This window comes from Oncorhynchus masou, unplaced genomic scaffold, assembly GCF_036934945.1.
Source record: "Oncorhynchus masou masou isolate Uvic2021 unplaced genomic scaffold, UVic_Omas_1.1 unplaced_scaffold_11962, whole genome shotgun sequence".
NCBI classification, from domain to species: Eukaryota; Metazoa; Chordata; class Actinopteri; order Salmoniformes; family Salmonidae; genus Oncorhynchus; species Oncorhynchus masou.
The window spans coordinates 906-7,133 of NW_027001740.1; the positions used below are offsets into that span (position 1 = coordinate 906).

The 6,228-nt window shown below is 43.6% G+C and overlaps 1 pseudogene; it reads right to left on the reverse strand.

The window, feature by feature from the left end:
* Window positions 1-2,841: 2,841 nt before the first annotated feature.
* Window positions 2,842-5,825, reverse strand: LOC135529653 (phosphorylase b kinase regulatory subunit alpha, liver isoform-like; annotated as a pseudogene).
* Between the last annotated feature and the right edge of the window lie 403 nt (window positions 5,826-6,228).

The following is a 6,228-nucleotide window of genomic DNA, read 5'->3' on the forward strand; positions in this document are numbered from 1 at the left end:
TACACATTAACCCTTTACAAGGACATTACTGTCTAGTGACCATTACACATTAACCCTTTACAAGACATTACTTTCTGACCATTACATTGTGCCTACGGGGACATTATACTGTCTAGTGACCATTACACGTAACCCTTTACAGGGACATTACTGTCTAGTGACCATTACACATTAACCGCTTTACAAGGACATTACTGTCTAGTGACCATTACACATTAACCCTTTACAAGGACATTACTGTCTAGTGACCATTACACATTAACCCTTTACGGGACATTACATCTAAGTGACCATTACACATTAACCCTTTACAAGGACATTACTTTCTAGTGACCATTACACATTAACCCTTTACAAGGACATTACTTTCTAGTGACCATTACACATTAACCCTTTACAAGGACATTACTGTCTAGTGACCATTACACATTAACCCTTTACAAGACATTACTTTTCTAGTGACCATTACACATTAACCCTTCACGGGACATTACTAGTCTAGTGACCATTACACATTAACCCTTTACAAGGACATTACTTTCTAGTGACCATTACACATTAACCCTTTACAAGGACATTACTTTCTAGTGACCATTACACATTAACCCTTTACGGGACATTACTGTCTAGTGACCATTACACATTAACCCTTTACAAGGACATTACTGTCTAGTGACCATTACACATTAACCCTTTACAAGGACATTACTGTCTAGTGACCATTACACATTAACCCTTTACGGGACATTACTGTCTAGTGACCATTACACATTAACCCTTTACGGGACATTACTGTCTAGTGACCATTACACATTAACCCTTTACGGGACACTACTGTCTAGTGACCATTACACATTAACCCTTTACGGGACATTACTTTCTAGTGACCATTACACATTAACCCTTTACAAGGACATTACTTTCTAGTGACCATTACACATTAACCCTTTACGGGACATTACTGTCTAGTGACCATTACACATTAACCCTTTACAAGGACATTACTTTCTAGTGACCATTACACATTAACCCTTTATGGGACATTACTTTCTAGTGACCATTACACATTAACCCTTTACGGGACATTACTGTCTAGTGACCATTACACATTAACCCTTTACAAGGACATTACTTTCTAGTGATCATTACACATTAACCCTTTACAAGGACATTACTGTCTAGTGACCATTACACATTAACCCTTTACGGGACATTACTGTCTAGTGATCATTACACATTAACCCTTTACAAGGACATTACTGTCTAGTGACCATTACACATTAACCCTTTACGGGACATTACTGTCTAGTGACCATTACACATTAACCCTTTACGGGACATTACTGTCTAGTGACCATTACACATTAACCCTTTACAAGGACATTACTTTCTAGTGACCATTACACATTAACCCTTTATGGGACATTACTTTCTAGTGACCATTACACATTAACCCTTTACGGGACATTACTGTCTAGTGACCATTACACATTAACCCTTTACAAGGACATTACTTTCTAGTGATCATTACACATTAACCCTTTACACAGGACATTACTGTCTAGTGACCATTACACATTAACCCTTTACGGGACATTACTGTCTGGTGACCATTCCACATTAACCCTTGGGGACATTTACTATCTGGTAATTACACGATAACCCCTTTACAAGGACATTACTTTCTAGTGACCACCATTACACATTAACCCTTTACAAGGACATTACTTTCTAGTGACCATTACACATTAACCCTTTACAAGGACATTACTTTCTAGTCACCATTACGTGTAACCCTTTTGAGACTGCGTAGTGACCATTACATTAACCCTTTACAGACGTGTCTAGTGACCATTACACATTAACCCTTTACGGAACCCCATTTCTATGATGACCATACATCGCCCTTCTGGACATTTATGCATACAGTGACCTTCCCAATGCGCCTTCTGGTTGGCTACTGTCTAGTGACCAGACACATTCATTATACCTTGAAGGACATTACTTTCTAGTGACCATTACACAGGCATTCGCTTAACTACCAGGACATTACTGTCTAGTGACCATTACACATTAACCCTTTACAAGGACATTACTGTCTAGTGACCATTACACATTAACCCTTTACAAGGACATTACTTTCTAGTGACCATTACACATTAACCCTTTACAAGGACATTACTTTCTAGTGACCATTACACATTAACCCTTTACGGGACACTACTGTCTAGTGACCATTACACATTAACCCTTTACAAGACATTACTGTCTAGTGACCATTACACATTAACCCTTTACGGGACATTACTGTCTAGTGACCATTACACATTAACCCTTTACAAGGACATTACTTTCTAGTGACCATTACACATTAACCCTTTACGGGACATTACTTTCTAGTGACCATTACACATTAACCCTTTACGGGACATTACTGTCTAGTGACCATTACACATTAACCCTTTACAAGGACATTACTTTCTAGTGACCATTACACATTAACCCTTTACAAGGACATTACTTTCTAGTGACCATTACACATTAACCCTTTACAAGGACATTACTGTCTAGTGACCATTACACATTAACCCTTTACAAGACATTACTTTCTAGTGACCATTACACATTAACCCTTTACGGGACATTACTGTCTAGTGACCATTACACATTAACCCTTTACGGGACATTACTGTCTAGTGACCATTACACATTAACCCTTTACAAGGACATTACTTTCTAGTGACCATTACACATTAACCCTTTACAAGGACATTACTTTCTAGTGACCATTACACATTAACCCTTTACAAGGACATTACTTTCTAGTGACCATTACACATTAACCCTTTACAAGGACATTACTTTCTAGTGACCATTACACATTAACCCTTTACGGGACATTACTGTCTAGTGACCATTACACATTAACCCTTTACAGGACATTACTGTCTAGTGACCATTACACATTAACCCTTTACGGGACATTACTGTCTAGTGACCATTACACATTAACCCTTTACAGGACATTACTTTCTAGTGACCATTACACATTAACCCTTTACGGGACATTACTGTCTAGTGACCATTACACATTAACCCTTTACAAGGACATTACTTTCTAGTGACCATTACACATTAACCCTTTACAAGGACATTACTTTCTAGTGACCATTACACATTAACCCTTTACAAGGACATTACTTTCTAGTGACCATTACACATTAACCCTTTACAGGACATTACTTTCTAGTGACCATTACACATTAACCCTTTACAGGACATTACTTTCTAGTGACCATCTCTGTGGCCTTGTGGGAATAGTTTCCACTCTGAGATTGGAAGCGTGGGGGTTCGATCCCCGGTCGAGTCAAACCAAACACTTAAAAATGGGACCCGATGCGTCTCTGCTTGCAGATGTTCCAGAGGGTGTAGTTACTCGTACATCACGCTACAGAAACAGGAAACAGGCTCCTGCCCTATGGGCCGTTCTGGCTCAGGCTTACCTGGTCCTGTAAGAAGAGGTCATTGGCCATGTGTACGATGCGGTCGATGAGGATGATCCCTCCGATGTTGTCCACATCCACGTCAGCCACCAGCGTCAGCACCATCACAGCCTCCACCAGCAGCTGTCGGTACTCTGGCTGGGGACGTGGTTCAGAACAGACTCCACGTGCACCGCAAACTTGATCTCGCCTTCTGTCATCTGGCGGGCAGGGACACGACGTCGGGGTCAGAAACGCTTTCCCAGACACAGATGGAATCTCCATCAAGGGATCTGTCTGTGCCAATCACAGTGTCTGAAAGGAAATCTTATTTCCTACTATTGTAGGAAGCAGCATTTGTTCTAAATGTGAAACACTGAGAGATGTTCCTTGATGCCGTGCTGCTGTTTGGGGGTCTAGGGGGGTTACTGCACATTATTAATGGAGTTGTAAAAAGGGCTATATAAATACCATTTGATCAATCTATTGATTTGACTACATACCTCTCTGGTAGTGGAGGAAGGCAGCACGTATCCATCTATAGACAGACTGACACTACATACCTCTCTGGTAGTGGAGGAAGGCAGCACGTATCCATCTATAGACAGACTGACACTACATACCTCTCTGGTAGTGGAGGAAGGCAGCACGTATCCATCTATAGACAGACTGACACTACATACCTCTCTGGTAGTGGAGGAAGGCAGCACGTATCCATCTATAGACAGACTGACACTACATACCTCTCTGGTAGTGGAGGAAGGCAGCACGTATCCATCTATAGACAGACTGACACTACATACCTCTCTGGTAGTGGAGGAAGGCAGCACGTATCCATCTATAGACAGACTGACACTACATACCTCTCTGGTAGTGGAGGAAGGCAGCACGTATCCATCTATAGACAGACTGACACTACATACCTCTCTGGTAGTGGAGGAAGGCAGCACGTATCCATCTATAGACAGACCGTGACACTACATACCTCTCTGGTAGTGGAGGAAGGCAGCACGTATCCATCTATAGACAGACTGACACTACATACCTCTCTGGTAGTGGAGGAAGGCAGCACGTATCCATCTATAGACAGACTGACACTACATACCTCTCCAGTAGTGGAAGACAGCACGTATCCATCCCTATAGACAAGACCCAGCTACCTACCTCAGTGGCGGAGGGCATGCATTAATCCATCTAGACAGACTGACTGTACTCTAGGCGTGGAGGAAGACAGCACGCATGTCCATCTATAGACAGACCGCGAGCACTACATACCTCTCTGGTAGTGGAGAGAATGGCAACGCAATATCTAGACCGGGCTGACACTACATACCCTCTCAGTGAGTGAGAGGAGAAGTAACTACATCCATCTATAGACAGACCGTGACACTACATACCTCTCTGGTAGTGGAGGAAGACAGCCGTATCCATCTACTGGACAGACTGACACTACATACCTCCCTGGTAGTGGAGGAAGGCAGCACGTATCCATCGAGAGACAGACTGACACTACATACCTCTCTGGTAGTGGAGGAAGGCAGCACGTATCCATCTATAGACAGACCGTGACACTACTACCTCTGGTAGTGGAGCAGCACGTATCCATCTATAGACTGACACTACATACTCTCTGGTAGTGGAGGAAGGCAGCAATGTATCCATCTATAGACAGACCGTGACACTACATACCTCTGGTAGTGGAGGAAGACAGCACGTATCCATCTATAGACAGACCGTGACACATGTGCCTCTCTGGTGACAGAGGAGAAGGCAGCACGTATTCATCTATGGGCGAATGGCACTACATACCTCTCTGGTAGTGGAGGAAGGCAGCACGTATCCATCTATAGACAGACACTACATACCTCACAAGTGATGGAGGAAGGCAGCACGTATCCATCTATAGACAGACACTACACCTCTGGTAGTGGAGCACGTATCCATCTATCAGACAGGCCGTGGCCCTATTACCTCTGAAAATTACAGTGAAGAAGACAACAATATCATCTATAGACAGACACTACATACCTCTCTGGTAATTAGACACGTATCCATCTATAGACAGACTGACACTACATACCTCTCTGGTAGTGGAGGAAGGCAGCACGTATCCATCTATTGACAGGCCGTGGCACTTCTGCAGGATCTTCCACACCTTCTGGTAGAAGCCCATTGGGACCCTGTTGATGGCCCCATCCAGCCGCCTCCTCCTCAGCCTGTCCCTGCCGCTCCTCCACTGCAGGTGGCTGTCCTGACCCCAGGGCCCACAGGGGACAGGATACCACTGGGGGTGGAGGGGCTGCTGACCGCTACAGGGGGAGATGCGTGTTCAGATACGTACATGGTGGCACGCACACACACACACACGGTACACACACACACTTGCACACACACACACACACACGCAGGTGCATCAGGTTAAAGCTATGGCCCCTTATTGATGTCACTTGTTAAATCCACTTCAATCAGTGCAGATGAAGAGGAGGAGACAGGCTTAAAAATATATTTTAAAGCCTTGAGACAATTGAGACATGGATTGTGTGTGTGTGCCATTCAGAGGGTGATTGGGCAAGACAAAAGATTTAAGTGCCTTTGAACGGGGTATGGTAGTAGGTGGCAGGCACATTGGTTTGTGTACCAAGAACTGCACGCTGCTGTTTGTTTCACGCTCTACAGTTTCCTGTGTGTATCAAGAATGGTCCACCACCCAAAGGACAGGAGTCAACATGGGCCAGCATCCCTGTGG